Source organism: Pantherophis guttatus, chromosome 9, assembly GCF_059756535.1.
Source record: "Pantherophis guttatus breed Tessera chromosome 9, ASM5975653v1, whole genome shotgun sequence".
Lineage (NCBI taxonomy): Eukaryota > Metazoa > Chordata > Lepidosauria > Squamata > Colubridae > Pantherophis > Pantherophis guttatus.
This window is the reverse complement of record NC_142071.1, coordinates 31783714-31810766: the sequence shown is the minus strand read 5'-3', so window position 1 is coordinate 31810766 and position 27053 is coordinate 31783714. Positions and strand designations below refer to the sequence as shown.

General features: G+C 46.4%; 1 protein-coding gene and 1 long non-coding RNA gene across 9 annotated transcripts in view; both read left to right on the top strand.

Annotated features, from left to right (window-relative positions):
* Positions 1 to 27053, top strand: part of CADM1 (cell adhesion molecule 1) — a 204096-nt gene that overhangs the window by 53182 nt on the left and 123861 nt on the right. The gene's annotated exons all lie outside the window — the stretch shown is intronic.
* On the top strand, positions 3790 to 25852 carry LOC148112518 (uncharacterized). Of its 2 annotated transcripts, none has more exons than XR_015729397.1 (2): positions 3790 to 3908; positions 6040 to 25852. It is a non-coding gene; the product is annotated as an uncharacterized LOC148112518 (long non-coding RNA). The 2 variants fall into 2 exon arrangements; XR_015729398.1 differs by having other exon boundaries at positions 3790 to 4231.

The window sequence follows — 27053 nt, the reverse complement described above, 5'->3', positions numbered from 1 at the left end:
GGGGTCTTTGTTCCACAGCAGGCCCCGTCCTCTCCTCTCCCACCATGGGCGACTCTGTTGAATGATACCAACCACAAGATCCGCAAACTCCTATTCGAGGCGTCGTTGGTATGTGTTGTTGTGCAGAGCAGTGTAAACATATTTCCCACACAGTGACTCACATTTAGAATAAGCCTCTCTCTCTCTCTCTCTCGAAAACAACCTACCTCTTCTCCTCCCTTTTCTTCCGAGTTCTTCTGAGTAAAAGGCTCTTCTGTTTCCACCAAGGGGCCATCACACTTTCCATGTTTACCTATTTCTTTCTCCCAGTTCCGCTCTCAAGATGCCTTGTAAATAATTGCCTGATAAGCAGATATCACTAGAAGCACTGGAGTGCCGTCCTGCTGTTCTGTCTTAAGTATTTCTAGGGCTATTGCATTTGGCACCTTCTTGGAAAGTTAAAACAGCTTTAACCACACAAGACAGTTTTTATTATGAAAAGTTGAGGACGAAGTTCTACGTAACTCAAGTGTCAATAAAAAGAGACTCTCAAAACATCAGGATGAAGGATGTGAGCCGAGTGCATTTGTGGTATTGAAATGCCGTATTATTGATTCTCGCTGTGTGTAGTTGGAAGTGTCCATCCACAGGGAGACATTTTCCCTGGCAAAAACAGCAGGTAGGCTTCCTAATGGCTTGTTTAATTGCTAAGTGCCGCCTTGCCAATAAGTCCTCAGAAGTCACCAACCCGCACACAGCTATGCTAAGCCACAGGCTGAGACGAAGCGAGTGAGCTCTGAGCGTGGCTGGTTTAGCCATGATGGTTAACGCGACTGGGAGGTGCCTCCGAAGCTGCAGACAAGAGTTTTTAACCTTCTACCATGCTAGGCAGCTGGCTGTTGAACCTGGGACCTTCATTTTTGGAAACCAAGCTTCCATTAGGAATGGGATAGAAGTCCACTTTGGTCAATCCTTTCTGCCTGGCCACTTGAGGACCCTCATTTGTTCTTCTCTGAGACTTTGGCCATCCCGGGCTCCTTTCCGAAATGCCGTAGAACTCAGCTAATTCCATCTCTCCAAGCGACCCTGTGTTTCGTCCGTCAGTGGCTTCAGAAGTGGGGAGGGGGAGGGACAGGGGGGCGGCTAAGGAAGCTTCCTCAGGCATGCCTGTGCCATTTCCATGATTACTTCTCCTCTTCCTTTGTCTTTGCCATCAAGGGGATTCTGAACTTGGCAGGCACCCCCAGCCTTTCGCTCCCCGTATCCTGATGCCGTAGGATGCGTCTGTGTAGCAGATGGAGCTATTAGTGAGCTGTGCTATCTTGAAGAATTGCTTTCCCAGGTAATCAGCCAAGCTCATTTAGGTTGCCGTTTCCCCACCTCGATATGTCAGCTCGGAAAGCGGGAATGATTAATGGCTGCAGCCTGGATACTGCACTAGAACCACCACACTGGGGTGTGTGTGGGTGTGTATGTGTGTGTGTGTGTGGGTCGTTCCAGGGAGTGCCAGCACCCCAGGGAGCTTAAAGCACTCGGATGCAGAGAGAGGGAGACGGGAGGAACGGGGAGGATTGTGGCTGCTGTGTGCAGAGTTTCTGTGGCAACTGAACGTTGGCCCCGCGCGAGAGGGACAGGAGCCCCCACGGCTCCATGGCTGCCTCCCTGTTATTGCCGTGTTGAACTGACTCCATCAGCATCTCTCAGCTTTTCCCTAACTGACTCCAGTCACGCTTGGAGGAACACATCACAACGGAGAGTAATACATAGAATGAGCCCTGTTAAATATATAGGCCAGTTATATTTTAAATGAGTTGGAAGTAATTTTGGGGGGAGGGCGCGGAAATCAATATAGGTTAATGGTGTTTCTAGTCAGTGATTTTTATCTGAGAACCTCTATTTTTGTGGAGCAGGACTTCTACACGAGCCACCGAGCGGAGGGGGAGATGTCCTACTCCTGCTCCGAGGCTGAAAGGCTGGAGAAGCTGAGGTGGAAAGTGGATCTCCTTGCTAAAGCGAGCAGGTTTTTCTCTTGGGGGGGATGAGAACCACAGAGCAGGGGTCTTCAGCAGAAGGGGCTCCCTGCCAGCCCTTAGCCTGCTTAGCAGTGGTGGAATTCCAATTTTTTAACTACAGGTTCTGTGGGCGTGGTTTGGTGGGCGTGGTAGGGGAAGGATACTGCAAAATCCCCATTCCTTCCCCACTCCAGGGGGAAGGATATTGAAAAATCTCCATTCCCACCTCACTCCTGGGGCCATCCAGAGGTGGTATTTGCTGGTTCTCTGAACTACTCAAAATTTCTGCTACCGGTTCTCCAGAACCTGTCAGAACCTGCTGGATTTCACCCCTGCTGTTTAGAGACTCCGGAGCAAGATCTGGGCTTTGTTGTTAGGTCTGAGTAGCCAGTGCTGAGCTTTATGAGTTGGGTGCCATCCAGGCTGCCATTATAGCTGGGTCAAGGGCTCCACCCAGGAGACCCTGCATGTCGATCATAAATGAGCAAGGAAATCTTTTCTCCCTCTTTAATTGAGTGTCTGTGGGATAGAAAAGTGGCAGGATAAAAACTGAAATAACAATAGCAATGCCAAATAATATCACTACCACCAGTTTTGCTCAAACAGAAAAAAAAATTTTCACTGTAGCTTTTGACATATCAAACATTGACGCCTCTCTTAATAAAGATAGTTGACGCTCGGGAATTTTATATATTCATTTATTTGGTCTCGCAAAAGCTGGATTCAATTTGTCTCGCAATTTACGGCCTCTGCTTCCGCAGGAGGAGGAACATGTACAGTCTTGTAAAGCAGACCAAAGGCAGTTTTTAGCTGAACTGCAGAGAAGTGCCTGCAATGAGATTTATTTTCCTTTTTAAAAAAATGTATTTATTTATTTGTTCAATTTATAAGCCACCTCAATCAACTCAAGCCACCAAGCAACTCAGGTGATGTACGGTGTAGGGCAAATGAAAAACAGTAATAAAGAAGCCAGGAAGGATTTGCTGCAGTGAGGTAGAGAGATGCCATCTTGTGCCAGCTGTGGAAGAGGACCAAACCCAAGTCATGTGCCAGGACACGGTTCCGTCTGCTGGGTCTTAGGGGTGGGGGGCAGGCTCTTTCACAGGAGCTCTTGTGGGACTTAATGACCTTCTCAGACATTTCTATTTCTGCTTATTCCATCTCATGAGCCAAGATCTGCCACATGGAGTTCTTCTTGGAAGAGCATCTCTGCTCATGGAACCGTACTTGAGGCTGGTTTTATGTGGGAGGGGGCCACAGCATGTTTTTTTTTAAATTTGATTTATATGCCGCCCTTCTCCGGAGACTCAGGGCGGCTCACAATGTGTTAAGCAATAGCCTTCATCCTTTTGTATATTTATACAAAGTCAGTTTATTGCCCCCACAAACTGGGTCCTCATTTCACCTCCCTTAGAAAGGATGGAAGGCTGAGTCAAGCTTGAGCCTTGGAGAGATTCGAACCAGCAGTAAATTGCAGGCAGCTGTGTTAATAACAGGGTGCGTAGACCACTGTACTATCAAGGCTGTACTATCAAGTCATGTTCTCTGTTTTCCAAGCAGTGAACTCCGAAGTCCAGTTTCGTGATCCTTGTTACTTTCCATTTCAAAAGAGGTGTGTGCAAATGGGTGGATGTTTGTGCTGTTTTGTGGGCACGTCCAGGTAGTCCATGGCTGGGGAACTATGGCCCTTTTATGACCTGTGGACTTCAACTCCCAGAATTCCATGCTGGCTCAGGAATTCTGGGAGTTGAAACCCACAGGTCATAAAGGGGCCATAGTTCCCCACCCGTGACTGGTCCTTCATAAAATGGTTCATAGTTGGCGTAATAAATCATTTATAGAGGCATATTTCCTGAGTGGTGACTACGTATGTAGGGCCAGGACTTCAGACTGTTGGGCTGTTTGGCCCTTGAACAGGTGAATGGCACCTGACCCAAACACTAAATCTAGCGCTGACAGGCTGGAGAAGGTGGAATGGCTAGTCCGTTTCATCAGGAATATGGCTTATGACCTCTGTTTTAAGGTGCTTTCTTTCATGCAAGAAGGGGTTGCAACCCACAAGAAGCCAGCTCTAAATTAAAGGGCAGCAGTTAAAATATTTATGTCTTCCCTTTGCATCACAATAGACCCACGCGTTGGCTTACAGCTAAGCAATAAAACAATAATAAAACTATTAAATGTGCAAGAGGGGATTTTGCTCTGAAGGCAGCCAAGTGCTCCAGGTAGAGCTGAAGGAACCTGTGAGTAAAGCAAAGGAATGAATGCGTGTTAAGAACGTTGTGATGGCTACTAGCTCTTCGCCTCCTTCTCTTTGAGAAGATCTACCGTGTCTCTTTTCTACGTCAGGGCTGGAAGCCGTGAGGCATTTTCTTGGGGCTTCCTATGTTATTCCGGGGCCTGGATGCTTTGGCTGCCCAGCAGAAGAACACCCCTTTGGCTGTGTAGCTATTATGGGAGAAGCAGGAAAAGCCAAGCTGACCTTCCCGGTGATCTGCCCAAGAATAGAGACGGAATCCATAATGTGTAGTGATGGCTTAACCGTGGAAAGATGCGTATTTCGTGAAGTTGTGTTAATGCGGCTGAGACACACTAAGCGAAATAGGGAGATTTCCTCAAAACTCACATTTGTTTTTATTTGGGAAGTAACGAATGCCTGTAGCAAGATTTTGAAGTTTAATTGCCCAGATGTAGATGGCAAGCAAGATGAAGCATTACAAGAAGACAGCTGTAGATGAATGGATTGAGAGAATAACCTCCGGGCATTTGCCTACGAGCAGACATGTATAAATGCATTAATTCTGAACCTCTGACATCAAATATTTTGTATAGAAATGTTTAAGTGATGTTTGATCATTTTGAATCAGAGGACCTTTTTTTTGTGGATATTGGAACTTCTGAAACCCGTCATCCATTCAAGGTTCTCTGAAGTTATCAAATACATTTTCCATCCATAATCTCTGATGGAAACCGGTGGCAACAGCCCCAAACGGACCTTCCCTGCCTGCCAGGGGTGGGGTTGCCTTCTGAATCCCTGCTGCTTCATGCTTTCCTGGAGGCTTTAATGCCCTGAAGCTTCTGCCTCACTGGAAGGTTTTATTTTGCAGGTTTGCCCGTCCTCCTTCTGGAGTTGACTTGATTTATCATTTGAAATTGGAGGCTGCCGTGAAAGAGGTGAGCGTGGTCATCTCTAAGACTCTGGGGAAAAAGAGGCTCCAGCAAGACTCGGAACTGACTGCAGCTGCTAATTGAAAGGACGCCTAATCAGATTTTCACACCATTATGTTCCCCCCAAAAAGGGTTTTTATGCATTCAATGGCTCTTCGTCTATGTAATTTGCAATCTTGATGGAATAGAAGCGATGAGCCTGTATCGCTCAGGATTAAAAACGGTCTCTCTTGGCAATTCCGTACGTCCAGTTCAGTAGACATGCCCAAAACTGCTGTAAATAAACAAACAATAAATGTTGGTGATTTAAGTGAGCCTTGTGGCATTGTGGGACCATCTGATGATGTGCTTCTTCCAAACTCATAGATTAAAAAAGGTTCTTGAAAATACTGTTATTCATGCTGGCATTTGTGAACTTTGGACTAATCTTGGGTCCATCCTTACCTTTCTCTACTTTTTATAATTCAGTGGTCCCCAGGCTTTGTGGATTGATGGGGGAGGGAGGGAAATGGTTGCGTGTGAGCAGCAGGCTTCCATGTGCAGTTCCATTGGCACAAGCAGCGAGCACTCCCTCATGCGTGTGAAGCTCCATAGGTGTGAGCGGCGGGCGTGCCCACAGCTTGTGCAAATGGAGCTTCACGTGTGCGTGGGTGTGCCCGCCACTCGCACCAATGGAGCTGCCCACTGCTTGCACGGCCTGGTCCCGAATGGGCCACCGACCGGGGGTTGGGGGCTCCTGCTGCATTGTTTATAGGAAGGGGTGTCAGAGGCCAAGGGATTCTTGCTTTGGGCCTCTAAAAATCTGGATCTTGTTACAAATTCCCAATTTTGTTTTGCTTTCGTGACCTTCCTTCTCTTTCTGTTGGCTTTCTTCTAAGGATAGTAGTGTAACAAGAAGCTGGGAAACGTACAATCTGCCAGCATGAGAGAGCCATAAAAAGAACACTGCATTCTTCATTAAGATAAGGAACTCCATTGTCCTTGATATCAGAGTAAGCAAACAAAGAAAATAAGCAGCTGGTAGAAAGAAGAGATCAAAAGAAGCAATTTAAATGCCAGTGGGCACATCCTTGACTTTGACTTGAGACATCTTTTGAATTCTGGCTTGGACCTGGCCAGACCAAATGGTTAACTTGTAAGGAGTAGCTGAAAAAGACGTGAACATAAAAAGAAAGGAAAGATCAGAAGGCCCCATGTTTATAGTCCCTGCAGTTCAGAAATGAAGTAAAAAAGGGGAAAAAAATCCCCACAAGAAGAGATTTGACGGCCTCCCCTTTTCCCCAGCGCTTCTCCAGTTGGCACAACCATCTTCCACTGGCAGAGGCAGCACCTTTTGGTGGACTGTCGCTGGTGGACCCCAGACTATGGTAAATGAGGTGGGAAAATGGAAAACAGGCTTGCCAGGAACAAAGATGAGTGAAATAATTCACTAGCGGGTGGGAGAAGAGCCACCTGGCGTGTTTGAGAGTTCATTTATTTCAAAAACTTTTATGGGCTCCTCTCTTAAAACCCACAATTCTGGGTGGCTCACAACAGTTCTAGAGAACCAAATGCCATAAAAAGATAAAGTCTCCCCCTCCCCAAAAAAGCAGAAAGAAAGAATTCTGTTGCCATCGTCAATCTCCCTTGATGCAACCAACCTACAATCGATCCTCCAGCCTCAACTTCCTGGGCTTTACAGAAGGGGAAGAGGTAGGGGCTGGCTGGATCTCAAGGGAAAGGATGTTCCAGAGGGCAGGGGTTGCCATGGAAAAGTCACATTCTGGTCCTGGGGAACAAAATTATGGATGCTGGGTATTAGAATCTGAACCCTGAAAGTGATTTGGACAAATATCTGGGTATGTTTCTTTACACAAGGCGTTTTGTGGCCACCAAGAGCAGGAGGCTTTAGTTGTGTTCCCTTTCTTGATTTCCCACCTTCTGAATGGAATAGGGCCTTTGATCCAGAACTGTTCATGTCATATTCCAGGAGAGTGATGGGTCAGTTCAGGGACCACATTGATCTTGAAAAAATCATATCAAGTGCCACACCTCCAAAAATTGGGAGAGGCATGACCCAAATCAGCCTAAAGTTTTGGGAACACCTAACAACATAAAGGATGAAATGGAGAAAAGAGCTTATTTTTTCTCACTGTGTTAAGACTTCAAATGTAATGACTGAAAGTCAATTGGTCCAAGTTGGAACAGAGGTTCCATTCTGCCTTTTGTAACTATAGACACAAATCGTTTGAAATGCAGGGAAGGTCCTGGAAGGTGGACTTGGGGATAAGGCACTGGCACACTTCTCTCTTGGTGTCAGGACAACCTTAGCCCAAATATTGGATTGTCTGTTTCTCTAGAGGAAACCCCGTAAGAGCACTTTCTGTCTGCTTGTAAGTCGGCTGGGGGTACAAACAGAAGGTGTGGACAAGAGAGTGGAAAGGAGGGTTTGGAATAGCAAAATGTAGAGAAGCTGAAAGGAAAAGCAGAGAGGTGGAGGCAGATACGGGAAGCATGGAGTGAGGGGCTTCTGGTGGGCTGCCTCCAACTTCTCCCCTCTGCTTCCCTTTTAGCAGCTCTGTTTTTCCGTCATTCTTTCCTAGGGTTGGGGGGCAGAACTGGGAAAGACATGATGGTCCCCATGAGCTCAGACCGAAACACGCTTTGCAAAAGTTGTACTTGAGCTGCTTCTGAAGAAAAGTTTGAACCCACAAACCCCTTCTTGTTATGGGCTCCGTTGTTGCCATCTTTTCCAGCCGTTAAATTTAAATGCAGCTTCCTTTTCTGTCTGGCTTTTGCCTGTTAGAACTGGGCCACTTCTGCCGTTGGGGCTCTCGTTCCCTCTGATCTTTCAACCAACACACACACAGCTTATTTGACGCTCGGTTGTTCAACCGGTTTGGCAAGCCTTGAAACTTTTATTATTGTTTGAAAATGCATCGCGCCTGATCTCTCGGCCTTTGTAACCACAGGAAAAAAACCCTGTGCCTGTTGAACAGGAGACTCAACCGTTTCCCTCTGTCTCATGAGGGAATGGGTGCTCTGGGCCTCCATGGGCATTGCTGATTTTGGCTCCATGCGAAGGGTGCCTGGGCCTGGCTTCCAGGACTTAGGAAGGGAGGCTTTGTTGAAGATAAATTCCAGGGAAAAGGGTTGGGCTGATGGAGCCCCTAAATGTCTACCACTTGAGGTTCAGTGGGAACTAAGGATTTGCTGGTTTAAAGCTTGCAAGCTATGCCTCCATGAATGTAGCTTTGGAAGAGACGATGGGCAGGTGGGTTTGAGCCTCTTCTTTGGAAACCATTTCAGGGACCCCTTGTCTTCTCTCAACTTCCACAGCTCTTCCTAAACCTTGCAGGCCACAAGAGAGAACCTAGTCAGGTGTTGTTTTTCTCTTTTCAAACACGGCTTTGTGTTCCATTGGTGAAAATTGGGAAACCAATGTTGCTGAAGAATAACTTGGTCATCGTTGGGTGTGTTTGTGCCGAGGCTGATGGGAATTGTAGTTTAACAAGCTGTTAGAGATGCCACACGTCTGCTTTTCACTCCAATGGAAAGAGTGATAGACATTCACACGGAGAGGCAACCCTTACAAATACTAAATATAGAATTCAAGATATGTTTTAATTGTGGAATCCGACGGTTTGATGTTAACGACATGAAAAGACATGAAAAGATTGATCTCTGTTATCTCCTCATAACATTTAGAGCATATCATTAATGGAGTTTTATAGCCCTGAGAGTATAGAACACCCACTACCTGAATTGGTTATAATTTTGTAACCGCGTATTTGGGCAGCTTTTACTAGAGATTATGCTAAAAAAAAACCATCCCGCTTTTTAAAAAACAGATTTAATATTTTAGGAATTAATTAGGAATGAGATGAAATGTTTATTGGACCCAGTCGGTTTCTGAATATATAGTATTTAAGGAGAAGGATGAGTCGTATATTCCTGTTGGGACATGTGTTAATGGGGAGCTTCCCAGTTCAGGTCCACAGTTCTGGAAAAAAATGTTTGTCTGAAATCCTGGAAAACTATTCGGAGGGCAGCCCAGGGCTCAGTGAAAACAGGATGGAGAATCTGAAGAATGCATGCAAATTCCCTCCACAAACTCACAAGGGGCCATGATAACCACAGCATGCTATCTTAATGGTCTATAAATATTTCTGGACTCCTGAAACAATAATCCTGTTCAAGGAGGAGTGACGTGATAGGCTTCTATCTAGCTGTCTCTCTGACTCTCGGAGCTCAGTTTTAGAACTCCTTGGTAATTTCCATTGTTTGAATTTGCAGAGATTCCACTTGCTTTCCAGAAAATGCCACGTTTGAGTCCATCCTGCCGCTGCCTTTGTTCCAGCCGAAGCCTAATCTTCCAAGATGTGTTGTCAGGGTCTCCTTGACTTGGATTTAAGGCATGTAATGCTCAATGGGATGCTTAACTCTGGAGTTCCTAATTAATTTGGGGGTAGCTGATAAACTTTGGCATTTGGTCCACGCAATCTTTTTGACATTAATATGTATAAATCCAGCAATGAATTAGAGATCAACTTGAAACTGGCTCAGTGCATTTATAAAGCATATCTCGCTAAAACCTAATTGTGGCTGCAGAAGAAAGCATGAAATAATAATTTCTCTTCTGCCTGCAGTGGCCTCTGCCTCGTCTTCCTGTGGATTGTAGGGTCCCCCCCCTGCCCCCCACCCAATCTGCCTGGCTGGATCAAAGAGGCAAAGGACCCAGGCGTGAACTATTTCTTGCTACACAAAATGATTCTTGACAGGATCCCTCATTTCTCCTGCTTAGAGCTGCAAGATGGCAAGGAAATGTGTGTTTGTCTGTGGCTTCTCCCGCTTCGCAGCGGCCAACGCCTGCACCAACTTTGCCTTCCTTGGGTTCAAAAAACTTCCTTAATGTAGGAACCAATCAACCGCACTAAAAATGATACAACGCGTGGTGAGAAAATGGTTGGAATATTAATGTTGAATGCTTTCATTTTCACTTCAAAAAAAAAAATCAATGAAAAACCAGGTTACCCAGGGCACAACATTGAGGGTGGATCGGGTCCATGTTGCCATGAATGATCACCAGGGCTTCACCACCCCGTGGCCTGTTTTATCTGCTGATTTGATTTGTGGTGGAAACATGATTAGACGGTTCTGCACGGAGAGATAAGTCCACAACTGCTAAGCCTAATTCAAGTTCATCTAATTGGATTGAAGGAAAATCTGCCCTTTAGGCACTCTGCAGTCCAGTGAAATGGCTGCTGCATGTGACTCTGGTTATTAACCTAGGTGTCTTTATGGAGAGATTCGACAGAGGTTAGGAGGGGAGATAGATGTGTTTTTGCTAACAGTGTGTGTTGCAATGAAACTCAGTTGCTGGAGTTAAAATCCCGGTTGCCACAGTCAACAAGCGGTGTGTGTATGTTTGTGTGTGCATGATTTTCAGGTCTTGCCTGTGGATTTCCTGAAAACTTCTGCTGGCTTGTCCTAATTGGAAGCTGGATTTTAAGAAGAGCAGCCGCTTCTTAAAATCCAGACACTGCCACTTGTCTGGAATAGGCTTTCCTGCTCAGGCAGGGGGTTGGACTAGAAGACCTCCAAGGTCCCTTCCAGCTCTGTTACCCTCTTCCATTCCGTTCTGGATGCTGAACTAGATATAAACCTTCCATGTTGTCCAGTAGGATGTTCTGGAAGGGAACGATGAGATAACGCTAGGAAGGTTTTGCCTTCATGGTAAGACTTAATCAAGATACAGAAGCTTTGGATGGATCGGACCAGAAGGAACCAGGCGAAATCGATGAGGGAGAGGATGAGAAAAGGCTTGGCTTAGGATGCCGCCAGGATCTGGGCGTTTCTACAGGATAACAAACTGATAATCCAGCAGAACAAGCCAATCTTCGGCTGGCTTACCTGAACCGCAGAGCCCAAGGCCTCGGCTGCAGCCTCCCTGGCTCTGTCCAGAAATGAGCAGTCAGGAAGCTCAGGGGATTGGAAACCGGATCCCATGGGAGACGGTGGAAGAGAAAATCAATGCAGGGCATAAATACAGCCCTCAAAATATTTGAAAAAGAGTTCTGCTGACTTGATCTCTGGTGGCTTCGGAGGGCAAGACGAGGGTGTGTGTGTTTTTTTGTTTTCCTTCCGGTAAAGAAAAGGTGTTTGGCAGTGGAACAAAAGTCTTCAAGGAAGAAGAGGCTCCTTCCACCAAGGGCCTGAAGAAGACGGTGGGCAGCCACTGGTCAGGACGGCCCAGGAGCGTTGGTGCTACAGAGCCTGCTGTGGCCTGGAGACGTGGCCTGCGGTGCTTCTTCCAACCCTTTTAGTTCAGGATTAAGCAGCCTTGGCCTTCATTTCCCAGAGCAACGATGGTCTGTAGCAATGCTAGTTCTGATGCCGTTCATGGTGGAAAAGGAGCCGCCTTTTGTTTCCAGCTTGCAGAAAAGACCCATTTTATCTACTGCCACCTGATAGGTCATTCGGTTTAAGGAGGAGGGGGGGGGAAGGGAAGAGTTGAGCCAGGTTTGCACTTCAGAATGAACCTGACAGGGATCTTTGATCTGGATTCCAATCTCTACGGCATGTGTGACTCAATGGATGGAGCTGTTCTGCTCTTCCGCTGGTGCAGATGGTGCTAAAAGCCCAGGGGGAGAAAAAAACAAAACAAAACACATATTGGAACAATGCAGTCGTGTCAGATGCAGATTCATTTCTGTATTTTATTGGAAAAATTGTACCGGGTTTTATAAGAGATATTTGCTTACTCATGTAAACCTAATCAAGGAAAGCAGTGAGTCAGAGACACGTATGAGAAAGTGGCATTTGATATTAATGAGTGGCAATTAGATGTGCAATTAATAAGTGTAACCAGGGCCTTAAAGGGGGATATTAGAGTTCCTGTCATCCTTTTTGATTGATGGCCCCATTTTGCCCTTACAAGAAATTATTCTGATTTCATGTTTGGTATGTTTTTGCCTCCAATAAATCTTCGATAGGCATGTGAGCAACAGAAATGTTCTGTTCCAGAGGTCTGAGCAGTCAGGATTAGCAGATGAGGGGAGCAAAACTTGGCTTTGCTTACTGAATGAGCTGCGATCCTTTCCCCACGATCATCCCATGCCTGAATTTCTTTCCATTGTGGGGTCTCCCTGAAAATCTGTACTCCTTGAACATTGGTTCTCATTTTCATGCTGATTTCCTTACACAGTTTCTTTTTGTTTTGCAAGCAAGCAGGTTTCTCTAATACACCTTTCCACCGATGCCCACTTTCCGATTGGAAACCACACCGCCAAACTTAGATAAATGTGATAGCCAAAGGGTAATTATATTCCAATTCGCCAGTTGCTTTGAGAAGTGCAGATGAGTTTTGATCCATATTAAAATTGGACCATGTTGCCTTTCCATCTCTATTTGTTCTCCGTTCTCTGCTGCGGTGGAGGAGCTTGGCGTCTCTTTTGGCAAACCGACACGAGGCCTGCTGAGTTTGAGGGCGAGGTGAAATGGGGCTTTGGGGTGTTGGTTTAGCAGGAAGTGTAAATTCTTCTGCTAGGGCCTCTCAGGGTGAGTCTAATGCAGTTCGCCAGACCCTCGGCAAATTGAAATATTGATCATTAAAAGAACTCCAGTGTAGAAGTCAACATTAAAATTTCCTCTCACCTCTTCAGATATATCCACTTTCTTCCCTGCCCTTTGAAGTGATGAAAGGGTGGGAACCAACCTGACCTCAGGGAGCATGGTGTCCCACAGAGAAGCAGCTGTTCATCCTGCAGGGGTCATCCTGCAGGGTCCCTCTCCCAAACCCCGCCAGATGATGTGGAAGAGCTTCCTCCTGAATAGACACTCCCCAAAAAGTGAACAAAGAAAGCAAGGCTTTATTAGGAGACCTTGTCCTGGGACTTAACCCGAAGACCCCTCAGCTTCCAGAGAAACCCTTGGCCTCGTCTTTGCAATCTGCAAGACTTCTTCAGATGAAGCTTCCCACACATGTTTCCCGCCGGATTATGGCTACCCTAGATTTGAAAATAGCAATATGTGAAGCATTTCAAAATCCACCATTTCCAGAGGGTTCAAGATGGGTTTTTTCTCTCTCGCTCGCTCTCACTTGCAATAAACATTTTTCTCCCCAGGCAAATGTGTTTCCTACAGCTGTGAACTCCATGGAGGCAAACCCTGTTAGATTTAGTAAAGGAAGACAAATATTTTTTTTTCCAGTCCAAAGGACATGAATCCCCCTCCTCACTCGATGGCCTTCGAGGGATAGTCCCCACCTTTGGGAGTGTCCCCGTTTCAGTAGGGCCCAGAGACAGTCGTACAGCACCTGTGTGGCTGTAGCTCTTTGCAGGTTTGCTGGGAATTTAATGAGCCCCATCCATTACCACCTGAGAGAGCCCAGAAGGAAAGTGGTGTGAACTCTGTCCAGGGACCCATTAAGGCCTCTTAATGCTCCCTACTTATTATCCAGAGCTGAAAATGTTCGGTCCTGCTGCAAGCTTTTGCAATCAGACACATATTTTGGACTAATAGTTCATTCCCCTCCCCCCTCTCTCCCTTAGATAAGTGAATAATTTGTGGGTGTGCCAATTGTTCTGGGCCTGTTCTGCCGCGTGTAGCCATGTAGAAGTGGATGGAAAGAAGGAATAGAAAGATCCTGCACCAGGAAAGCTAAAAAGGAATAACGGTGTGTCTCTGGGTGCACAAGGTGTGCATTGCTTCATAGGTTCTTTATGCATGCCGGAGAAGATATTCATCTGATGTTGGCATTTTAAACGTAACCAATTTGAGATGGGCCTTCCTGTCTTCTCCTATATGGGCCATGGCCTGGTAGTATCTCTGTTGGCTTTTGCAGAACCCAATTCTGAGCCAAACGTAAGGATGGAGGTTTTTCTTCATTGATTGACCTGATTAAAGAATAGTTTTCCACTCAAGGCAGACTGGAGTCCCCTAAAAGTCCAAAGTACCTTCAGACCGTATCACAAAAGCAAAGTATGGAACTAAGAGGTACAGCGGGAATGAAAAAGGAAGACTAGAAGGAGCTCATTTTCTCCTGGCAGCAACAGAAGACCTTCAAAGCTGGGGAAGGACCCCTCTTTGGGCACAGGGAGCTCCCAGTCAATGGGCTGCTGCAGAGAAGCCCTTGTCTGAATCCTACCAGTTGGGGTGGGAGATGTGGTAGACCCCCTTGGTTGTCCTGTACGAAATAGTCCCTGGATCCTGAAGATGGGATCCACTCATCCAGGGAAGTTCAATTTCCCCTCCTCCCAAGTTTGCAGTTGCCATATTAAATCTCACCGACTCTATAATTCTTCTTGTGTGGAATGGAGCACTGCTGCCAAAGGTTTTTCCACAACCACCACCACCCCTTTCTCAGCAGGGTTTTGTAGAGGGCCATCAAGGGCACCTCTGGAGGTTCAGATTGAACGAAGCATGGAAAGGTTCACCTTCAGACGAGCCCAATTTGGGGAGCCTTGGCCAGGCCACCCAAGGGAAAAAAAACCCCAAGAGGCGATTCCGTGGCGAGTTCTTTCTGCCTGCCGTTCGGTGCAGTGGGACTGCCGTGCAAATAGAAGCGTGCTGAGAGTTTGGCACAAAGACTTGACATGCACGGCACACCCTTCCAAGAGAATCTTTCTTTTGTGGGGTAAGAATGGCAAAGGGGCTTCAGGGAAATCAGCTTCTGCAGAGGAAACAGCCGGTCTCCCGCCGTGGACCTCTTCCGTGGACACGTCTGTTAAGCCACTCTGTGTAGCCGCGCAGGGACACAGACCACAAAAGCCCCTTTGTGTGGCCGTGAGTGCGTGAGTGGGCTTTGGAGCAGGACTCCCCGTCAAACAGGCTTTGTGGGAATCCGTGGCTCTTCCTCGCGGGGAAGGGGACGGGATCAGGAAGGGGACGTGAGTTTGCCTGGAGCCCCTCTCTGACTCCAATGTCGCTCCTAATTATGCTGAGAGTGAGTTAGCCATGATGCCTCGCCTGCTTTCCGGTAGCTCATTGCATGTGTAAGCGCTGCGATCATTCCCATGGTAACCAACCGGTGCCTGCAGCCGAGGATGATTAAATGGCAAGAGTGCATTAAAATATAATGTTACAGGCCTGGCGTTCAGAGGTTCACGTTCAGGCAAGCTTCCGCACAATGTCTACAAACCATTTTCTTTTTCAAGCTGCCACGACTCCTACAGAAGCAGCAGCTCATCACCCGTCCCCTCCCTTCCCTTCCCCTCCCCTCCCCAGCTGAGCCAGAGCCAGAGCCGGAGCGACTGGCTGCTGGTTGGGGAGAAGACTTGTGGCGGGGCTTCAAACGGCCAGTTTGTTGCCATGGAAACAGCCGCATCCCAAAGAGGACCGGAGTCTGCGTGTCCAGTGGGGGAGAAGGAAGGGCCTTTAGAGATGTTGCTAGGGTCTCTGGATCAGAAATTTAGAAGGGAGGCCTTGTTGAGCAGACCTTGGTGGCATCTGGGAAGCGTTTGATGCCAGGGAAGGACAGGGTTTGGACGGGTATCTTGTGCCACCAGCAAGCTTTGGGGGCTGCTTGGCTCTCATTGGGAGGCATGTCTTTGTCTGGAGTGGAGCATGGGCTTTTCAGATGTTGGGCAGCTGGCTGGGAGGAATTGGGGGCAGAAATCTTCTCTCTCCAGACCGTCTGTCTCCAATCAAGAGCCCGTATTTGCCAAGAGTTTCTTCCCAGCTCCTATCAGAAAGCTACCTTTCTGCCTAATGACGGGTGGGGAGTTTCTTGCTGGAGGTGGGAAGCCATTTTCCTAATTTACGGTTATAGCCAGAGCTCTAAAATGCAGCATTTGGCGATATATTGCAAGGTCCATTTAGATTTTGCATTCTATTAGGAGAAGGGAGCTTCTGGAGCGAAGGGATGTTCTCCCTGCTCCTATTACAGGTTTGTTGGTAATCTCTTCCTGTTTGAGTAGCAGCATTGTTGGTGTTCAGGGAGGTTAGGATTTGAAATAGTGAATTTAACTCCTGTCACATCCTTAAGGGAAAATAACGCAAATGCCCTGGGATTGCTGTTAAACTCTTTAAAAAAATCCTTGTCTCGGAGAAGATTAACAATGAGCACACACTAAGCTTTTTATGATGGAAGCCAGAGAAAATGAAATGTGAACATGGAAGCAATGAATATTTTTATGGTGACTTTAACTTTCATTTCATTTCTTTACTTGTTCAGACGTAGCTTTAAAAAAAGGTGACGGCATCCTTTCCTTAAAGGAAAACGGTCCATAAGTAGGCCCCTAGGTGGCCGTCACTGAAAGTCGGGGGCTTTTTACCCCTAATAGCCCTAATCCCATCCATCGGAGCTTGGGTAATAGGATCAAAGCAGCCACCACAGAGCATTGAATCGCTGTCCATTCTTGATCTTTGTTGTGCCATCGTGGACGCCATTTTGAGATTCTTGGTCACGCTCCCTGGACACCCTTGTCGGTTTGGGAGAGGGAAGTAGAAGCTGCTGGAAGTGAAACCCTGGTAATCCCAAGAGCAAGATTTAGCATTCCTATTATTTAGGGTTAATAACAATAATCAGAGCATCGGAGATCTAGAGGGCTCCTTTGTACAGACCAGGATGAAAGAGACACCCTGGCTATATCCTGCCCGTAGGTGCCGTCTCAGGCTTATGGGAACTAACTTCCAAGTATCTGCCTTAGTAACGAGTTTTCCGATGGTCTGCTTTCCTTTGGACAGGTATTTAGTGTTTTTCAAACTTGGTATGTGAACGTTAACTCCCAGGATTTCCCCAGCCTGGGCCAAGTTTGAAAAACACAGTCCCCCTACTTGTATGGCTTATCCTCAAGATCTCCATCCAATTGGTAGCCCATAACCTTGCTGTGATGTATTCATATCAAGGGGCCCACAGTCTGCCTCCAAGTGATGGGCCGAGGGACCCGACTGCTCCTTGGAACTGGTGGCCAGGAATCCGTTTTCCCTGGATGGAGAGGGGAGCTGGTATAACCCTCTGAGCCCTGACCAGCGGCAGATCCTTCAGCCTGAAGGTTTGGACATCAGATGTCTCTCTCTATGAGGGGTGTGTGTGTGTGTGTGTGTGTGTGTGTGTGTGTGTGTGTGTTGAGTGCTGTGTTTCCAGGCACCCCAATTCTAGGCAACCTCCCTTTTTTGTTTTCCTTCAACCACCACACACACCATTATTGGCAGCCATCAGGGTGGGGTAGAGAGAGCTGGACCAGAAAAAACCGGCCAGGGGAGGCCTTGCAGAGCCGATCAATCTTGCCACTTGGTTTAAAGCAGGAGCTGATCAATCCAGGTTTTCCGGTTGACTGAGATTTCTTTAATACTCTTAAGGTAGAATTTCGGGTTCCGTCTGATGGCTTTGTGTGACTCCCATCGGAAGCTCTACAAACTAGTCTGAATTATTCATTGAGGCATGATCACAATTGTGCATTTATGCAAAGGCTGCAGCCACCTTTGACTCTTCCTCTATTTGACACGTTCACAGCCCATTGTTGGCCTCAGCCAAGAATCTCTGGCTTATCCCTCGTGTGACTGATGACAAGAACGCGTCTTAAGATGGGAACTCCACCACGGGCTGCTTAATTTGGAGCCTTCTTTGCAACCGATTTAGGGATAAATGCTTCATCGCCCTCCCTACCATCATGAGGGTTAGGGTTACAGTAAAAGCCCCATCCTTTTCGAAAATGAGGATATTCTAAGGATGAAGTGCTTTATTTTGTTCACTTGATGAATGATCTAAACCAGGGGTCTCCAAACTTGGCAACTTCAAGACTTGTAGGCTTCAACTCCACAAGTCTTAAGGTTGCCAAGTTTGGAGACTCCTGATCTAGAACATTGATCTAGTTGTGCCCAGTTCTTACAGTCTGTTGCTGATAGGTTAATAGTTGCAAGGCACAACATACGTGGATCCTTTTCCTCATGAATGACTCATTGATTCAGCTCTGCTCTGGGCAAATGCCAGATGGGTGTGAATAAGACTGGGATGGTTCTCCTTGGAAGCTGGGTTTCATTGATTGCTGGCAAACATATCTGACACCAAACGACTGTCTTCTATGCAGCAGAGGGCCACCGGTGGCCCTTCTGGAAGTTCTTGAAGCAATCCCTGGTGGCCCCCAACCAGTATGGCCAACAGAGAGGAATTCTATGGCTTCTAGTAGGCTCTCCAGGGTGGAGGGTCTTCCATTCTTGGTATCTGATGCGGCTCTGAGTTACCTGAATTGTTAAGGTGTTGTTTTGATCAATCACTGAATAGAAGCGGAACTTTTTTGCAAATGTGTTGGATTCACAAGGTTTGGGGGTTCAAGGGCAAAACTTTGAAACAAACTCTTAATGCAAACTGTGTTTGTTCTCAGATTTCAACTGCCAAGATTTGGGTACAAATTACTGATTATCCATTCCCTGGCTCTTCTGTGGATTTAACTGAGTGGTTATCTGGATTAAATATTAATCTGTCAAACTTCTGATAAAATCAGCAGCCTTGTAAGCTCCCCTTCTAGGCCTATAAATCTGTGGGTTGTCTTAGAATGAAAAAGGGGACAAGCCACGCTGCATTTTCCATAACAGAAGGGGGGTGGGGGGAGGATGCGAGTTTCCTCACATGCTTCAGAAGGAGTCAGATGAAGATGGAGACAGTTGAAGCCGAGGATCACGCAACAAGAGATGCGTCTCTTCCAGGCCGTGTAGCATTCAGACAACCGCACGACCCCATATGAGCAATTGCGTGGCCCAAAACTCAGATGCCCCTATTCCAGCTGTCTGATAAGGAGGAAAGCTCTGGAAATCCTATGATGGGCGGTTATGTGCACATATATTCATGCTGCAGTAATGGAGTACTTCTGTCATTATCCACCAAGGCTACAATAAATTCTGCTGTATAAAATCCCAGCCAACATTTGATTATAAAAGCAAATTGTTTGCTGGTTGGTTGTTTTGTTTTGTTTTTTGAGCAGCAGGAAAAACGCATTGCAAGTTCTATTGGTAAAGCAATTCTCATTGTAATGACTCCCAACACTCAATATACACACACTAGATATGTGTGTGTGTGTATAAAAAAAAAACACTGCCGAATTTTGGGCTGATCTGGAGAAATAAATTTGGCTAATTCAGACACTTTCAACTGTCTTCAGTGGAAAAAGAATTTATTTACTGGCATGTTTCCTTGGAAGATCCAGGGGACGGATTTTTTTTTGTACACATCATGTTTGCTTGCAAGGGCTGGAATAAGTTCCACCAAGTGGGTCCATTTGACTTTGGTTGAGGCACAGGAAGGGAGAGAGGGAGGGGGAGGGAGACCCTTGTTTGAAAAGCACAAGACCAGGAGCAGCCACATGACATGAGGTTCCTTCAGGAGCTGCTCATTCATCTGATGTGGCCCGAGAGACCCGAGGGGAGGCATCTTCTCTTGAGTCCCTTTTTCTTGGCTGTCTTTAAGTGAGGGGTGGGTGTGGATGAATGTGTGTGAGGGCCAAAGCGTCTGTCTTGTCTGGTCATCCAACTCTTTTCAGAGCTTGGATTCACTCAACGGAGCCAGAGTTTTTGCACTGCTTCCGCTAAAAGAGCTCCCTTCCACGTTGGACAAGGGTGTCCTTTGGAGACATGTGAAAACGATGTTAACTCTGAAAACAACAACTTTTGTTTACTGCTTCCTGGCTGCTGGTTTTTTGTTTTTTGCTTTTTTGCTTTTGACAGGATTGATTTAGATTAAACCTGCAGTCTGTGGGAGGCCAGGGGTGTTTCCCCCGGCTGCTTTGAATCTTTTAACATTTACAGGATTCAAGTGTGGAATTTTCACTGCTCGGACATGTTCTGGCTTACATTCTTGTCTATTTGGGAGGGTGGGAGATGCTTTTGTTTGGATAGCCTGGAAGCCCCCTCCCTTTGCCAAGCACGGCTCTATATTAAAGAGATGTCTTTTCTTCTTCTGCCCTCGATCCTTTCTCTACCCTTCCCACTTTAACCGCTTGCAAAATCCATTTTCGTTACCCAGAACAATAATAAGTATATATGATATCCAGGAGTGTTGAGAAGGCTACAATAAGTCTGAGTGCCGCTTCTTTTAATAAGGGGTCTGGAGAGCCTGATTTAAGCCCCACCGTAGCAAGGAGGAGGGCCATCCATCACCAGCACGAGCCTTTGCGTCTTCGGCTCGGATTACGGCACACAAAGAAAGATGGATGGGAGGCTCCTTCCTGGCGCCTTGTACCCCAAACACGAAATGAAATCTAAAGACTCTCGCAGAAAGCTTCAATTATGTTGGCAAATAGCTTGATCAGAGCTGCTGAAAGGAGGGGTGGGGGTGGGACACCAGGATATCAATTGCTGATTTCTACAGGTTAAAATGAAAACATTATTTTGATTAGCTGGTTTCCACCCACTTTTCAAGCTGCTGTTGTTAGGGGGTGATCTTTCCTAGCCTGGCTGGCTGGCTTTATACAGCCTGGGATTCGGGTTTTCTTCACGTCACTCTTTCCTTCCTTTTGCTGGTATGATGTGCTCTAAAAGCCCAAGCAGGGTCCAAGCGTATTTCTGGTGCATTTTGAAGGACCCATGTTCTCCGATGACCCCAACACCGCCACCCGGTAAAGAGGGCACTTATGAAGGGGACGCCTCGAATGAAAAAGGGGTGGATGCGTCGTGTTTCTAAACAGTTTTAGGCAGATACGATAAACGCATGTTATCATTCACTTGGTCAAGCTGAAGTCCAGCCCTCTTTAGACCCAGAGATGTTGGTCAGAGATGTTGGTCAGGGATGGTGCAGGAATACAGCTGATGATTAGACAACTGGTTGTACAAGTTAATGAGGGAAGGTTTGATCTTCTAAAAGCAGTTTGTTAGTTTAGGGGAAGGAAGTCAATCCCAAACTCTGCTTTGGCTTGAATGATGTAATTCAGTCTGTTATACTTGGTTGCCTTCAGGCAAGTTGTCATTGTGTGTGTGTGTGTGTGTGTGTGTGTGTGTGTAAAAAAGGGTTGTGTCTTGCTTTCTTTCATTACTGAATATGCATGTTAATTAGCCACTAATGCTAAGGTGGGTGCTTTGAAATGAGTTGCAAGAACTATTCATTTGCAAGGGTTCTTTAAAAAAAAATCAATGGTGTACCAGCCACCGGAATTAACATCAATATGACAGTGATTCAATAATACTCCAAATCTCTCTGCTTTTTGCCGCTTAGCTAATAGAAGAGCCTAATTAGCCATTAAGATGCTTTTCCCTTTGCACTCTCCCAACCACACAGGCATAGTTGCCTCCTGTGCCAAACAAGGCCCTTGTAGCTCACCTTTGCACTACTTTTACTTTTAAGTGAATTTGTGGGCTTGGATTTGCCTGCTCACCGAGTGCTTCTCAACGCAGCTCTACTACTTGGGGATCATTAAACCTATTTCATTTTTCTCTTTCACATATCTGGGGAGTGGGGGGAGAGAGAGACAGAGGGATGGACTCATTAGGATGAAATGTTGGCTGATGCAGGCAGCTAGGTAGGGTTTGTAGGTGTCTCTCCCCTTTGTGATTGACTTGTGATGTTCCGGGTAACTCTGGGAAGCATCTGGAGTGCTTCTGAGGTCCCTCATGAGGGAATGGACGAGCCCCCTCGCCTTCCTTCCAGGGGCAAGTATCTCATATTCATGAGACCTTTAAAAAAAAAAGATTAAAAATGTACCTCTTCCTTTGGTTGGTTGTCCTCCTGCCATTTTTTGGTGACTATCATTCCATCTTCAGTTTTTAGTGGCTTCTATGGTCCTCGAAGGTTGATTTGTACATTTGAGGATCCGGTTGTGGCTTGAATAAACTGAAGGAGATCATGTCTGAAGCTCTTCTTTCTTCTTAAATCAGAGGATAACAGAGCAAGAAGTGGTTGCATCTGAGTATTGAGGTTCCAGATCCATCAGCTGTTGTGGAGATCTGATAACTAAATATCTTGAGCGCAAAGCCACAATGGGTTAAAATAGAGCAACAATTACCAATCTATATCAGGAAAATAAGATTCTTATTTGGCACCCAGGAGTCTGGCACACATTTAGACAAAGACTGTGTTAGCATCAGATGTGGGGAGAAAGTTTTGTGTGTGTGTGTGTCTAGTTTCCAGAAGCTATGGAGGACCAGAGTCAGTGACACAAAGCTTGGTTGTATCAACCTAATTGGTGCTCACTGGTGGTCTAATAAAACTAATTGAGTATCTTTAATACTTGTCATCTTCTGCTGTCATTGTGATCATATTTCTTATAGAGGTGATCTTCAGCATAAAAAGTATTTCCTCCCCAACTCTTCATTTACCTGAGCAAGAGGAGCACTTCATGATCCATCAGTCTCCAGCCGTGATCAAAAGCTATTAATTAAATCGTTGTGTTTTTTTTTTTATAAAAAGCAAAATGGCCAATTTTGGATTCCTTTCTCTGCTGCCTTCTGGGGGATACCCACTTTCCAAAGGTCGTCTTCAAAAATTAAACCATTTAAGAAAAACGTATCAGCAAACTAGCACTGTTATGAATTATGCACAATTAATATCATGGTGAAGCTTGTTACAGTGGAAAAGGACTCCATTTATGTGTGATCACAGCAACCGGGGCTTCATCGTCTTAGTATCTCTGTCTCCAGAGAGCCAAGAAGAAGAACCTCTTCTGATGACGTTAAAGCCTTGGGGAAGTAGATGTGAGTAGCTGCAAAGCATTTTCGGTCCCGATACAAGAGAAGTTTTTTAGCCTAGGGTTCAATTGAGGGGCCCTTGATGCTCTCTGAGCTCGGTGCTTTTCTTGCAGATGTTTCATGACCCAACTAGGGAACATCATCAGTGCTAGAAACCCTCCGCTCTTCTGGGTCATGAAACATCTGCAAGAAAGTAACCGAGGCCAGAGAGCACCAAGGATCTCACACATTTAGGGGTTTAAAAGGAATAGCATCCTCCTCCTATCCCTGAGGCTACTCAGAGTCAGACTGTTTGAGTTGGGCAGCCTTATACATCCAATCCATCCGTCCGTCTCGGGAACTGGGATGTTTGCATTCTCTCCACCCGTTCCTCAGTACCAATTATCCACTAATAAAAGCTTCATATCTTCCTTGGCCAAAACCCTGATTGCTTTACAGGTCGGTGTCATATTTCTTGGTCGAAGCATCTGCCACGGATCCTGTTTTCGGGGCTGCCTCTATTCCTCTGAGAAATTCCGGAGCACCTGGAGCTGGATGCAGGTTCTATCAGGGGCAACGCATCTTTCCCCCTTATCTCTACCTGCATCCTTTGTTCTCAGGTGTCTGCGCAGCCACAGATCTGTGTAGTACCTGATCTATGTTATCCATTTCTAAGGAACAATTTGTTCTTTTGAGTGTCTCTGAATTGAATGGGAGCTAATCTTGGCTTGAGTGAAGATGAATATAGAATATTGCACTTCTATCAGGCAGATAATATTTTAATTATACTTTGCACGCTGCTCTTTGCGAATGTGTTACATTCTGTTTTTTTTGCAAAAAACCCATTCTTTGTTTGGCTTTGCCTTTCCTTATCTCCCAGCTCCGCCGGGCTAAATGTCTGTTTGTTCTTCCCAGGCGTGATGAAGGGCAACCCCTGAATCTCGGCTCTGGTTTTCCACACCTTTGGGTAGCCTTGCCCAGCCTCAGAAGGATGCTTCCCATAAGTGGAGCTCCCGGCCCTGCTGATAACTCGATACGCTTCCCTCCGTTTTCCGTCCCCCATGTGCACTGAGTACCGATCCCACAAATGGCTCAGAAATCAAGTTTCACCATTTGTCTATTTCAGGGAGATGAAGTCATTGCCTGCTCAACTTTCCAGTTAGAATAATTGAGTCTTATATTCCTCATCTATTCTTCTCTCCCCCTTAGGATGGTGGGATATAGTAAACTTCTTTTCTTGAGAGGTGCGTATTTATGGGCACATGACTAATGCATTAGTCACTCCTTTTCAATCCTTCTCTCAAATGGTTTTTCAGTTACCCTGCTCCTTTTCAATTGCCTGGCTTGAGTTCTTTTCCAATTTCGGCATAATAAGCCATCCCTTTGTTGCTAAAGACCCAGAGAGAGCTGTACTGGACATCTCCATCTGCCCAGAGTGACCTCTGTTAAGATCCTTGTTTGCATCCACCATTTTCATCTGATCTGTGGGCTTCATTTCAGCAAAAGCTGAAATTGTAGGTTCTTTCCAATTAAAGTAATTTGGGTATTACTCAAATTGGAGTAATCAGTTGCTTGTTGGAGTTGAATTATCCAGGTGCCTGCTGTGCAGCTGAGATGTGCGACGGAAGCCTTGGGGCCCCAACATCCCTGCTTCTAATGCGTCCTCTGGGCTCCATCGCTGGATAATGCCTAGTGGAAATTCTCCAAGCTCTAGTGAAGCTCCAGAACCCAAGAGGAAGGGCAAATCTGGTTCTCGGGTGGCACGGCGTGTGGTATTCATGCTTCACCCATGGGCACGACAAGGAATAATTTAGCTGTCAACCATGAATTACCATCTTAGGTTGGGGATGGGTGTCTGGGGAAGCTGCCTCCCTCCACAGTGGGAGCAAGGAGCCTTTAAGGAAGACCTACTTTAGTGATTCCCTCAAAAGACATCATTATGTTCCCCTCCAACCCATCAGCAGTGATAAATAACAAGGCACATCACTGATCTCACTTGCTGACGGTGCATCTCTGGCCTTGGAGATTTTCCAGTCAGCCTCCCTTGCTGAAGTTCTGGTCCCAGTGCCACATCCTGGAAAAAGCATCCTATGTTTTTGTTTACAAATGCCAAACCCAACTTCAGTATCTAGGATAAAAATACGCCCTGTTCTGTTGACTTTGGCCACCTGCCTTTCCCAACCTGGATTGACAAAAAGCACAAGGTGGAACGTGCCCCTGTGGTGAGGGGCAAAGTGTTCTTCGAGGCTTGGAGATTAATGGTGGGCAGAAGTTTGTGGTGGGACCCTCCCCATTAATTCCCGAGGGGGTGAGCTGGGAGTGCTCCTTCCCTTCCCTCAAAGGCTCAGCTTGCTCATAAACCCTCTAGCACTTTTTCATCTGACATCACAGGTGGATGTTTATCCCTTATAAATAGGAAAGTGCTCCTTGAAGCTCACCACCGTTGTCTCCAGCAGAAGGGCCTCCTTCTACTTCTGCAGCTCCTTTCTCCCCCACTTTCTTGAAGAGCTACCTGTGTGGCTAGTTAATAAATTCAGGGTTCTCTCTTCTTCAAATAGGTGGTCCTAGGAGATCTGCAGACCCCATCGGCTCATGCATTTTTTGTGTGTGCCTTACGATGTCCAAAAGACAGAATGCCCATGAATTCCCAGGCTCATAAATGCAACCTTCTCCTAGTCTTTTCAGAAATGTTTTTGAGTTGGCAGCCTGGGATTCTTGTGGGCTCCCAACCCAGAACTAGCCACCCCCATCCTTCATAACTTCTGAGCCCCAGTGGGGTTGACTCTGGCTTGCCACAGTTGAGGTGAGAGAATGAAAATGCCCCCAAAGATGATAAACTAACACAGAAACAATCAATCAATCGTCTTCTGTCAATCTTTGACACTTGGCATCTCCAATTCAGAACGTCCACACACGCACGTTCTCCTGACACACAAAATGGACCCTCCCACCCCTACAGAAGTATCCCCCCCACCCTTTGAGTGTTGAAAAGAGACCCTCCCTTGGCCAGGTGGCCAGGTGACTGTGGTCGTCATGGCATCTTCTGCCTTCCACACCTTTCCTGCTGGTCCTTTGTGCTGGTACACCAGGTTCTGTAGGTCAGCTGCCATTCTGCTTACCAAAAAGAGAGAAGAATTAAAATTGACTTTAAAGGACAACTCTGACACGGTCAATTAATAATTAAAACAGTTTTTAATGAGCTATGCAATTACCTGTGTGTCCCTGGAGAGGATAGTTTATGGGACTGTAACAGCGTGCCCTTTCTTTCGTCATGGCGGGTGACATCTGTAATTTAAAGCAGGCCGGGCCTTCTCGTGACAGAACTTTCATTAACCTTGTCTAAAGTTGGCTAGTGACAAATGCCTCTCCAAAGTGCTTTTGTCAAAACATGCCGGATTAAATTGAAAAGGGGGACTTCATACAAGGAGATGGAGACTTATTCCTTCCCCTGACAAATGTGCATGAATAGTTTTAATTAGCAAGGAGTGACACACATGAGCTCCGCAAACCGTGATGCCTCTGCCTTGGGCCGCCTTGGCCTTGGGGGGGCCCTTTTCGTCGGCCCTCCCCTGCCTTCTCCAGAGCCGTTTCCCACCCCCAGATTTTCGGGGTGTAGAGTGAGGGCCCTAACCCTGAAGAGCTCATCCTGCTCAAGAAAACATCTGCTTTTGGGGCATGAGTTTGGGCCCACCAGGAGAAGCCCTCCGAAAGCCATTTCATTCCAGCTTCAGTCCTTTGCCCTCAATTCGAACTGTTTTTGCCTAGAGACAAAACAGCTGTGTGTGTGTGTGTGTGTGTGTGTGTGTGTGTGTGTGTCTGAAGCAATGGAACAGATAGAAATTTCTGGCAAATCTGGGCTGATCGCATCCTTTTCTTTTCCACCACTCAGGGTTTGCTGGCTGCCTCTTGCTGTCACCTGCCGAAAACCTGATGGAACTTAAAACTTGCGGGATTCAGTCCTGCCTGCAGTGAGAAGTTAATTTGCTTTTCCACTGAAGCTGGGATTAGAGAGTAAAAATTATCTTAGAGAAAGAAACTGGCAGCAGTGAATTCCCTGCCAAAAGAAAATGCCTTCTTTAAGGGCAACGTTAAAAGAGATGCGTCTGATAGTAATGACTTAGTGTGGGATGTCAGGCAGTTGGGCAATGGAACAGGTCTGAGCAGTTGCTCCTCCTCCTCCTCCTCCTCCTTCCTTTTCCTCCTCCTCCTTCCTCCTCCTCCTCCTCCTCCTCCTCCTCCTCCTCCTCCTCCTCCTCCTCCTCCTCCTCGTTTTAAGATACAAAATGCATTTGGATTGTTTGCCAGCTAAGAGAAGTCCCAGAATAG